This window comes from Durio zibethinus, chromosome 12 (genome assembly GCF_047325235.1).
Source record: "Durio zibethinus cultivar Kanyao isolate XHJ-2024 chromosome 12, ASM4732523v1, whole genome shotgun sequence".
Lineage (NCBI taxonomy): Eukaryota > Viridiplantae > Streptophyta > Magnoliopsida > Malvales > Malvaceae > Durio > Durio zibethinus.
The window spans coordinates 2,272,302-2,285,583 of record NC_143173.1 but is presented as its reverse complement, the minus strand read 5'-3'; positions in this window follow the sequence as shown (position 1 = coordinate 2,285,583).

Sequence of the window (13,282 nt, the reverse complement as noted above, 5' to 3'; positions counted from 1 at the left end):
TCAAAAACCCAAAAAATTTAGGTTGTTTGTAATAATTTATCAAGTTTTAGCTTTTGAAACTTAGGCTTATTGAAATCACTTTTGCCGAAACACAATTCTAAGTTGTAATAGTACATTCGTACTTTAAATTTATGCTTTCTTTTGTCACTAAAAATCATATGATGTTTGGGATTTTGTGGCTCAAAATAAGCTAAATGATCATAGAATGTAAAATTTTTAGAATTTAAAAAATTTTTTTTAATTATTTTAAAAATGATTTCCAACCAATATTTGATGTATTTAGTTATAAATTACTTGAATTTAAGTTAAATTATTTTTAATGAATTTTTACTTATTTTAATATATTTTTATTATATTAATTTTATGTTATTAATATTGTTAAAGGGCTATTAAATTATATTCAGATTTACAAAAAAAGATTACTATTAAATGTTAAAAGTTAAATATTTGTAAAAATTTAAACTGCTACTATTTTTTATGCTTTAATCCTTAATTTCATATTTATACTCAATTCTAGGTATTTTGCTATATTAAAAGAAAATTTGTTTTATATGCTAAAAGAAAATATTTTCAAATAATTTGAAATTATTGAAAATATTGCCGCACAACCCAATTTGCTTAAGATAACCCACGGAAGGTTTGCCTTGTTAAATTTATGTCTTTGGGTTAAATTTTGATTTTTGAATATTTCTTGAATTATTAGTATATTAAGATAATTGAGTAATTTGTTGCTTAAGTTTCGGTTTAACGCATTAGGTAAGTGATTTAATATCCTTTCAGTTTTTAAATCCCTAAAAATCAGCCTCAATATATTTAGAGTTAAAATATATAATATATATTGTTTTGTCCATTTGTTTTATAAATCGGATTGAGCACGTAAAATGTATATATGATTTCTTTGTCATGAGTTTGGAATATAGCTTGATATTGTTTTGATTTTCAAATATAATTTCATAATAATATATTTATATATCCATCGTTTGTCGGAATATGAAATTTTTCTTTGAAATGATTATAGAATTTACTTTGTATGGATTTTGTTTAAGAAAATTTATAAATATTGAATTTGTATATGTTGGATAATCTAAAAATATATTGTGGTTTTTGTTTCCTAGTATGACTATATTCTAACCCTACCAATGGGGGTTAATTGTTGGTCATGTCGACATATACTTTGTGATAGCAATATTAATTTTGAACTATGTTACTGGTTGAGAATAATAGTTTTTGTTCACCATGCTACTGGTGATATACTTCTATTACATTACACTAAAGTGGTTATTATGATTTTTATCCCTTCTCATTGCACTAACGAGTTAATTATGATTGTCAGTGCACTGATATAGTTACTTCTTATATACTTCTATTTCATTGCACTAAAGGAAAAATTCTAATTCTAACCTATACCACAAGGGTTAAATGTGGTTTTAATATGTTACAGAAGATTAAATAAATTTATACTTTTGTGATATTTGATTCCATTTTGTGATATGAGAATTTGGTTTTGAGAATATGTTTGTGAATATAATATTACCCAAAATATTTTTGAATCATTTAGTTAGTATTTTGACCTAAATATTTTTGAGATACTTAATCTAATTGAGGAGATGTCGGTTACTTATTGAGTTATCATACTCATTCCTTTGATTTTCTTTACTTTTTTATATTTTGATGTTTGTATCTTGGGAGACTTAATATCGACAACCACTTGAGTTAACAAGATTAGCATTTGTCTTTAACTTGATATAGTTTTCAAGTAATAAATATTTTATTATTGATTATAAAAGATTTGCTAGTAAGAATTTTAGTATATTCGACTAACTGATAAATGATATAATTTTGTAAATTGAAGATTTTGTAAAGTATTATTTTGGAGATTATTGGAGAAGTAACTGTCAAATGGTGATTTTGTCCTTTGTCTAATGATGAATTAATACTAAGATAAATTATGCATTGAAAACCCATGCAATATTTTTGTGAATGAGAAAAAAAACTGACTTGAGGGTGAAGAAAGTTACTCGAATTTGAAAATTATTTACTATTAGCTTTAATATAATGTTTGATGTGTATGATGGAAAAATAAAGGGAAGAAAATTTATGCAATTATTTAAAAAAAAATCAATTTAATAGTAAATTTGATAATTTAAAATAAGGTACGATACAATATTATAACACAAAAACAATATAAAAGAATATATGAAAGTATCAGAATTTAATAAAATAAAAATATATTTTATATTTTTATATCGATATAAATTATAATACGTAATTCTTATGTAAAATATAATAAAAATAAAAAAATTAACAGATTTTGAATTTAAATTTTAGTAATTATAATTTTTTAATTTCCAAGCTATAAGGGGTAATTCATTTTAGATTTAATGATTGGGGACCACCTTTTATGATGCATTGAATGTGATAATTTCACATGATATGATATATGTAACTAATTGATAAATCATTTTCAAGATTAAATAAAGTTCTCGAAAAGTAAACCAAATTATTCCTAAGAATCTTATTAGACCATGCGACCTGGAAATTACAAGAATTTTATCCCTATATTTTTTTTTCGTAAATGTTAACGTAAGGCTTAGGTTGAAATTTTATAGATTCTCTTCGCTTTGCATTGTTTATAATTCTACCTTGACATTGTTCACGGAAGGCCGAGGGGAAGCCATGTTTTTTATTTTAGAGGGGTTGATATAAAAATAATGTGAATTGATAAAATTTTAACAAAAAAATTAATGTTAAATAAAATAATAATATAATTAAATAAAAAGATATAAATTTATTTTTACAATTAAAAGAAATTTGTTGGATATTTAAAGAACAATTAAAATCTAATCAGTAAAATTTTTAAAAAATAAAGAATAAAAGTAATATATTAAAAAATTGAATTTTAGAAATGAAAATTTTGGTAAAAATAAAAAATTATAATGTTCAATTAAATTTGTAATTTTATGTGAATAATGTATCTAAATAGTTGAATTTTTCTAATTGCATTTTTTCTGCCTATATAAAAAGAAATATTTTGACATAATAATTAATGTCAAATGCTTGTTTAATTAATTGAAAAGAGAATTTTATTTTAAGAAATTAAAACATTCAATGAAATATTAATGATTATATTAAAAACGGGTTTTTTTATTGAAAATAATCAAATTATTTATTACATATACAAATAAAAAATTTAATAACTTATGAAATTTACTATATCATTACAATTATTCTTAAAAGAAAGGCTAAATTATTAATTTTGGAGAGACAAAATATGATTTTATCATTTTTTAGATGAAAATATATTTATCTTAAAATAATTTTAAAGAATGAAGGGGTGATCAGGATGTAATACCTAAGTCCAAGTTATTATAGCCTAATCAGTGACCTAGCCCATAAGTATCATTAGTTAAAGAAAAAAACCAAAGAATAAGAAAATAAAAAGAAAATTTATCGACAATTTTTGTCGATAGTTTTCTCTGACCAAAAAAAAAAGGAAAACTTTAATAAACGCTCGAAAAGAGAAAGAGAGGAAGAGATATGATAAATCAATCATAGAAATCATTGATTAAGGTAAGATTTTGCTTAAAACCCTTAGAATTTTCATGTTTTATGTAATTTTTTATATATCTCAACTTATATTTTTATATCTTTTCTATTTTAAAAATATTTCGGTGACTTTTGGGTGACAATCTAGTGAAATTGTAGGTACCAATGAAAAAGTCTCTTCAAGATCTTTCTAATGGTATTTGTGATACTTCATTTAGTTGACTAATTTAAGAGAATTTAGTGTTTCAAGTTTCTAATTTTTGGGTTTCTCGTAATTACAGACATCAAACTTTGAGCCGTCGGAACTCCCTACTTCTATGACCGATTTGGTCGAACTTTAGGTGCTTTTGATAGTATAAAATGTGAATTTTCTAGTGATACTACTAGTTTGTTTAAATGATTTATAACTAAGAGAATCGAAGTCCCAAAGTAGGTTTCATGAATCAGAAACTCAAAAAATCTGGCTTGTTTGTCATAATTTTTCAAGTTTTGGCCTTTGAAACTTAGATTTCTGAAAATCATTTTTGTTGAAACAAAATTCTAAGTTGTAGTATTACATTCTTACTTTAAATTTATGCTTTCTTTTGTCACTAGGAACTGTAAGATGTTCGAGATTTGATGGCTCAAAATAAGTCAAATGATCATAGATTGTGAAAATTTCAAAATTTAAAAAATTTCATTTTTAATTATTTTAAAAATCATTTCCAATCAATATTTGATTTATTTAGTTATAAATTACTTGAATTTTAGTTATATTATTTTTAATGAATTTTTACTTATTTTAATATATTTTTATTATGTTAACTTCTTGTTAATAGTATTGTTAAAGGACTATTAAATTATATTCAGATTTACAAATAAATGATTACTATTAAATGTTAAAAATTAAAAATTTGTAAAAATTTAAATTGTTACTGATTTTTTATGTTTTAATCCTTAATTTCATATTTATACTCAATTCTAGGCATTTTTCTATATTTAAAGAAAATTTATTTTATATGTTAAAAAAATTTTCAAATAGTTTCAAATTGTCAATAAGATTATCTCACAACTCAATTTGCTTAGAATGACCCACAGAAGGTTTGCCTTGTTAAATTTATGTTTTTGGGTTAAATTTTGATTTTTGAATATTTCTTGAATTATTAGGATATTAAGAAAATTAAGTGATTTACTGTTTAAGTTTTAATTTAGCGCATCAGGTAAAAGACTTGATATCTTTTCGGTTTTATGTTCCTAAAAATCAATTTCAATATATTTAGAGTTGAAATATATAATATATATTGTTTTGTCCATTTGTTTTATAAATCGGATTGAGCACGCAAAATGTATATATGATTTCTTTGTCATGAGTTTAGAATATAGTTTGATATTGTTTTGATTTTTGAATATGATTCCGTAATAATATATTTATATATTCATCGTATGTTAGAATATGAAATTTTTCTTTGGAATGATTATGGAATTTACTTTGTATAGATTATGTTTAGAGAAAATTTATAAATATTGAATTTATATATGTTGGGTAATCTGAAAATATATTGTGGGTTTTGTTTTCTAATATGACTATGTTCTGACCCTGCCAATGAGCGTTAATTGTTGGCCATGTCGACATATACTTTGTGATAGCGATACCAGTTTCAAACTGTGCCATCAATTAAGAATAATAATTTTTGTTCACTATGCTATCGGTGATATACTTCTATCCCATTACACTAAAGAGGATACTATGATTTTTGTTTGTTTCATTGCACTAACGAGTTAATTATGATTGTCAGTGTAACAATCTAGTTGCTTATGATATACTTTTGTCCCATTGAGAGAAAATTTTGATTTTGACCTATGCCACAGGAGTTAAGTGTGGTCGTAATATATTATGGGAGACTAAATAAATTTAAAATTTTATGATATTTGATTCTGTTTTATAATATGAGAATATGGTTTTGAGAATTTATTTGTGAATATAATATTACCTAAAATATTTTTGAATCATTTAGTTACTGTTTTGGCTTAAATGTTTTATAGCATACTTAATCCAACTAAGGGGATGTTGGTTGCTTACTGAGTCATCGTACTCATTTTTTTAATTTTCTTTACTTTTTCAGATTTCGATGTTTGTATATTGGGAGGCTTAATCTCGACAATTACTTGAATTAACAAGATTAGCATTTGTCTTTAGCTTGGTGGAGCTTTCAAGTGAGTATTTTATTATTGATGATAAAAGATTTGCTAGTAAGAATTTAGTATATTCGACCATTTTGTAAATGGTATAATTTTGTAAACTTGAGATTTTGTAAAATATTATTTTGAAGATTATTGGAGAAATGACTATCAAACGGAGATTTTGTCCTTTGTCTAATGATGAATTTATACTAAGATAAATTATGCATTGAAAACCCATGCAATATTTTTGTGAATGAGAAAAAAATGACTTAGAGGGTGAAGAAAGTTACTCAAATTCGAAAATTATTTATTATTAGCTTTAACATGATGCTTAATGTGTGTGATGGGAAAATAAAGAGAAGAAAATTTATGTATTTATTTTAAAAAAAATTAATTTATCCGTAAATTTAATAATCTAAAATAAAGTACAATATAGTAATATAACACAAAAATGATATAAAAAAAATATAAAAGTGTCAGACCTCCCAACCCTGTTGATGAAGATCTCTATAAAATTCCCCCTGAGCTCCTCCACTCTTCCAAGCGAGTAAGTCCCCTCTCAATATCTTTGTTTATTTATTTTTTCTTGTTATAGATCTTGTGGGTTGTCAATGGAAGTGATAATGACATAGAAACAACCAATTTCATTTGGCATCACATGATCAACAAATATTTTTGAATCTGTTGTATATTGATTTCTTTGTCAACACAAGTCATTAATTTCAATGGAAGGGTCTTTTTCATCCCTTGGAAGTTTGAAAATACTCCCCAAATCCCTCTACGAATAAAATAATAATTTAAAGAAATATTTCAGGTTTTATTTTATAATTTCTAAATTGAAGTCTAAATGCCATCAAATACTTCACTTATAAAGTTTAAATTTGATTTTCGCTATCACCAATCACCTTTAGTGAAATATCTGTAAATTGAATCCAAGTTTTTGATGAGACTTGTGATAAGCCTAACCTTAAAATGGGATAGTCTTTTATTCATCTAAAATTTTCTGTACAAAAAAAAAAATGGAGGTTTGAATTTGGTTGGAAATTTGTTTAGTATTTTGGGGGTTTGATGGTTTAAGTTAGGCTGTTTCTGACATGTCTTATTTTGTTGTTGAATGCAAAAGAAAATGCCAGGGTTCTTGTCATGCTTGGTACCAGCTTGTGCAACATGAATTTCTTCTGACTTGGATATTGGAAGTAGAGATTTGGTGTCTCACGCGTTTAATGTTTATATTGGCAAAAGATGTAGTTATAGTCTAGTGATTTATTCCTTTTTTTGTTTCATAAAAAAAAAAAAGTTTGACTAAACAAAAGCATGTAAGGAGAAATGACTCTCAAATGGTGATTTTGTCCTTTATCTAATGATGAATTTATACTAAGATAAATTATGCACTCAAAACCCATGCAATATTTTTGTGAATGAGAAAAAAATGACTTAGAGGGTGAAGAAAGTTACTCAAATTTGAAAATTATTTATTATTAGCTTTAATATGATGTTTGATGTGTATGATGGAAAAATAAAGGGAAGAAAATTTATATAGTTATTTTTAAAAAGTTTAATTTAACAATAAATTTGACAATTTAAAATAAAGTACAATACAATATTACAATATGAAAATGATATAAAAAAATATGAAAATATCATAATTTAATAAAATAAAAAATAAAATTTATATTTTTATATTGATATAAATTATAATATGTAATTTTTGTATAAAATATAATAAAAATACATGAATTAATAGATTTTGAATTTAAATTTTAGTAATATAGTTTTTTTTATTTTCAAGCTATAAAGGGAAATTCATTTTAGATTTAATGATTGGGGGACCACCCTTTATGATGCATTGAATGTGATAATTTCACATGATATGATATATGTAACTAATTGATAAATCATTTTCAAGATTAAATAAAGTTCTCGAAAAATAAACCAAATTATTTCTAAGAATATTATTAGACCATGTGACCAGGAAATTACAAGAATTTTGTCCCTATATTTTTTTTCTTAAATGTTAACCTACGGCTTACGTTGAAATTTTATAGATTCTCTTCGCTTTACTTTGTTTATAATTCTACCTTTACATTATTCACGTAAGGCCGGGGGGAAGCCATGTTTTTTTATTTTAGAGGGGTTCATATAAAAATAATGTGAATTGATAAAATTTTAATAAAAAATTAATGTTAAATATAATAATAATAATAATAATAATAATATAATTAAATAAAAATAAAATTTTATTTTTACGATTAAAAAAATTTTGTTGGATATTTAAAGAATAATTAAAATCTAATTAATAAAATTTTTAAAAAATAAAGAATAAAAGTAATATATTAAAAGATTGAATTATAGAAATGAAAATTTTGGTAAAAATAAAAAAAAATTATAATGTTCAATTAAATTTGTAACTTTATGTGCATAATATATCTAAGTAGTTGAATTTTTTTAATTGCATTTTTTCTGCCTATATAAAAAGAAATATTTTGACATAATAATTAATGTCAAATGCTTGTTTAATTAATTGAAAAGAAAATTTTATTTTAAGAAATTAAAATATTCAATGAAATATTAATGATTATATTAAAAAGGGGTTTTTTTATTGAAAATAATCAAATTATTTATTACATCTACAAATAAAAATTTTAATAACTTATCAAATTTACTATATCATTACAATTATTCTTAAAAGAAAGGCTAAATTATTAATTTTGGAGAGAAAATATGATTTTATCATTTTTTTTAGATAAAAATATATTTATCTTAAAATAATTTTGAAGAACTAAGGGGTCGTCAGGGTGTAATATCCAAGTCCAAGTTATCATAGCCTAATCAATGACCATAAGTATCGTTGGTAAAAAATTAAATAAAAAGACCAAAGGAGAGGAAAATAAAAAGAAAACTTATCGATAGTTTTTGTCGATAGTTTTCTCTAACCAAAAAAAAAAAAAAAGGAAAAACTTTAAGAAACACTCGAGAAGAGGAAGAGAGGAAGAGATAGAACCAACCAATTCTAAAAATCATTGACTAAGGTAAGATTTTACGTAAAACTCTTTGAATTTTCATATTTTATGTAATTTTTTACAAATCACAACTTATATTTTTATATATTTTCAATTTCAAAAATATTCTGACGATTTTCCAATGACAATTCGACGAAATAATGGGTACCAATGGAAATGTCTCTTCAAGATCTTTCTAATGGTATGTGTGACACTTCATTTAGTTAAGTAATTTAGGAGAATTTAGTGTTTCAAGTTTCTAATTTTTGGGTTTCTCGTAATTACAGACATCCAACTTTAAGCCACTGGAACTCCCTGCTTTAGTGGCCAATTTGTGGTTTAAAATAAGCCAAATGATCACAGAATGTGAAAATTTCAGAATTTAAAAATTTTTGTTTTTAATTATTTTAAAAATTATTTCCAACCAATATTTGATGTATTTTGTTATAAATTACTTAAATTTTAGTTATATTATATTTAATGAATTTTTACTTATTTTAATATATTTTTGTTATGTTAATTTCATGTAATTAGTATTATTAAAGGGTTATTAAATTGTATTTAGATTTACAAAAAAATGATTGCTATTAAATGTTAAAAAATTAAATATTTGTAAAAATTTAAATTGCTACTACGTTTTTATGTTTTAATCATTAATTTCATATTTATACTCAACTCTATGCATTTTGCTATATTAAAATAAAATTTATTTTATATGCTAAAAGAAAATATTTTCAAATAGTTTCAAATTGTCAAAAAGGTTGCCATACAACCTAATTTGCTTAGGATGACTTACGGAAGGTTTGCCTTATTAAAATTTTGTTTATGGGTTAAATTTTGATTTTTGAATATTTCTTGAATTATTAGGATATTAAGAGAATTGAGTGATTTGTTGCTTAAGTTTAAGTTTAACGTATCAGGTAAGTGATTTGATATCCTTTCAATTTTTATGTCCCTAAAAATCACCCTCAATATATTTAGAGTTGAAATATATAATATATATTGTTTTGTTCATTTGTTTTATATGTCGAATTGAGCGTGCAAAATGTATATATGATTTTTTTTTCATGAATTTGAAATATGGTTTGATATTATTTTGATTTTTGAATATGATTTCGCAATAATATATTTATATATCTATCATTTGTCGGAATATAAAATTTTGCTTTGGAATGATTATGGAATTTACTTTGTATGGATTATGTTTTGAAAAAATTTATAAATATTGAATTTGTATATGTTGGGTAATTTGAAAATATATTATGGTTTTAGTCTCTTAGTATGATTATTTTGTGACATTGCCAATGAGAATTAATTGTTGGTCATGTCAACATGTACTTAGTGATAGCTATACCAATTTCAAATTGTGCCATTGATTGAGAATAATGGTTTTTGTTTAAGTTGTTTTTAATATACTTCTGTCCAATTGCACTAGAGGAAAAATTCTAATTTTGACCTATGTCATAGGGGTTAAATGTAGTCATAATATGTTATGAGAGACTAAATAAATTTATAATTTTGTGATATTTGAATCCGTTTTTATGATATAAGAATCTAGTTTTGAGAATATATTTATGAATACAATATTACCCAAAATATTTTTAAATCATTTAGTTAGTGTTTTGGCCTAAATATTTTATGACATGATTAATCCAACTGAGGGGATGTTGGTTATTTATTGAGTCATCGTACTCATTTCTTTATTTTTCTTTATTTTGTCAGATTTCAATATTTGTATTTTACGAGACTTAATCTCAAAAATTTTTTGAATTAGCAAGATTAGCATTTGTCTTTAGTTTGATATAGCTTTCAAGTGAGTACTTTATTATTGATTCTAAAAGATTTGCTACTAAAAATTTTAGTATATTTGATCAACTTGTAAACGGTATAATTTTGTAAAGTTGAGATTTTGTAAATTATTATTTTGGAGATTATTGAAGAAATGACTATCAAATGGTGATTTTGTCCTTTGTCTAATGATGAATTTATACTAAGATAATTTATGCATTGAAAACCCATGCAATATTTTTGTGGATGAGAAAAAAATGACTTAGAGGGTGAAGAAAGTTACTCAAATTTGAAAATTATTTATTATTAGCTTTAATATGATGTTCGGTGTGTATGATGGAAAAATAAAGGGAAGAAAATTTATGCATTTACTTTTTAAAAAATTAATTTAATAGTAAATTTAATAATTTAAATAAAATACGATATACTCATACAACATAAAAATAATATAAAAAAAATATAAAAGTGTTAGACCTCCCAAACCTTTTGATGAAGATCTCAACAAAATTCCCCCTGAGCTCCTCCACTCTTCCAAGCGAGTAAGTCCCCTCTCAATCTCTTTGTATTTTGTTTTTTTTTTTTTTCATGTTCTAGATCTTGTGGTTGTCAATGGAAGTGATAATGATATAGAAACAACCAACTTCATTTGGCATCACATGATCAACAAATATTTTTTAATTTGTTGTATATTGATTTCTTTGTCAACACAAGTCATTAATTTCAATGGAAGGGTCTTTTTCATCCCTTGGAAGTTTGAAAATACTCCCCAAATCCCTCTACCAATAAAATAATAATTTAAAGAAATATTTCAGTTTTTATTTTATAATTTCTAAATTGAGATCTAAATAGAGATGATAAAAATCAAATACTTTACTTATGAAGTTTAAATTTGATTTTCGTTATTAACAGTCACCTTCAGTTAAATATCTGTAAGTTGAATACAAGTTTTTGATGAGACCTGTGATATGCCTAACCCTAAAATGGGATAGTCTTTTATTCATCTAAATTTTTCTGTAAAAAAAATGGAGGTTTGAATTTGGCTGGAAATTTGTTTAGTATTTTGGAGGTTTGATGCTTTATGTTAAGCTGTTTCTCACATGTTTTATTTTGTTGTTGAATGCAGAAGAAAATACCAGGGTTCTTTTCATCCTTTGTACCAGCTTGTGCAACATGAATTTCTGACTTAGATATTGAAGGAAGAGATTTGGTCTCTCAGGCGTTTGGTGTTTATATTGGAAAAAGATGTAGTCAAGTGAATTATTCCTTTTTTCTATTTCATGAAAATAAAAAATGTTTGACTAAACAAAGCATGTAGGGAGAAATGGCTCTCAAATGTTGATTTTTTCCTTTGTCTAATGATGATTTTATAGTAATGGAAAATTATGCATTGAAAATCCATGGAATACTTTTATAAAACAGAAAAAAAAAAAATTATGTGAGAGTGAAGAAAGTTTACTCAAATTTGAAAATTATTTACTCTTAGCTTTAATATGATGTTTGATGTGTATGATGGATAAACAAAAGGAAAAAAATATAAAATTTAGTGTTGTTGGTTAGAGTTATTCATGGATCTGAGTTTAAATTTATATTTGATATTAATAATTTATATATGTATTTAAGTTTGATTCGGCTTAAAATTTTGGATCTTATAATTTTTTTTAAGCTCAATTCAAATTTAAAATTTAAATCTCATATTAATTTATTAACTTTATTTATATAATAAAAATTTTAAAAAATATAATTAAATTAAATTTAATATGATTATATTCAATTCACATATATATAAATTAAAAATAAAAATTAAGTTTAATAAAATATATATAATTTTTATTTTGAATTTTTGTACAAATGTGAATTAATTTATATATAATTCATGTATATATAAAAATAATAAATTTATATATATGTGAATTCAGGTAAGCTTGGATCGAGTTTTAGCTCGAGTTTGGACTTTAAATATTTTATCTAAAGTTTCATTCGAAATTTAAATGAAAATAAATATTGTGCATAAACTTGGATTTTAGGTGTTTTTTTTAAAGTCACTCAAAACTTGAGCGGACTTTCAAAATTAGGCAGATAACTCGATCTTTGAACAAGTCTAATTATTTAAAAAAAATTACATTTAGCAATAAATATGATAATTTAAAATATAATATGATACGATAATATAATATGATAATAATATAAAAAAAATATGAAGGTATCAGTTTAAATTTTTAGTAAAAGTTATATATGAATTTAATAAAATAAAAAAATATTTTATATTTTTATATCGATATAAATTATGATATATAATTTTCATATAAAATATAATAAAAAATATAACTTATCGAATCTATTTAATAAATTTCAAATTTAAATTTTAATAATTACATTTTTTTTAAAAATTTTCAAGCCACAAATGGAAATTCTATTTTAGATGTAAGGAGTGGGGATACCACATTTTATGATAATTGAATGTAATAATTTCACATTATATGAGATATGAAAATAATTGATAAAATCATTTTCAAGATTAAATAAAAGTTCTTGAAAAGTAAACCAAATTATTCCTAAGAATATTATTAGATAATGTGACCTTGAAACCCTATATTTTTTTCTTAAATGTTAATGTAAGCTTAGGTTGAAATTTTTTAGATTTTCTTGACTTTACATTGTTTATAATTCTACCTTGACATCATTCACTTGCCATGACTGATCTCCAGCTTCGTGCATACATTTTTTAAAAAGAGATTTTAATTGTGCTCTAAGAATTTTTGTTCCTATCCCATTATTAATTATATTTCAAA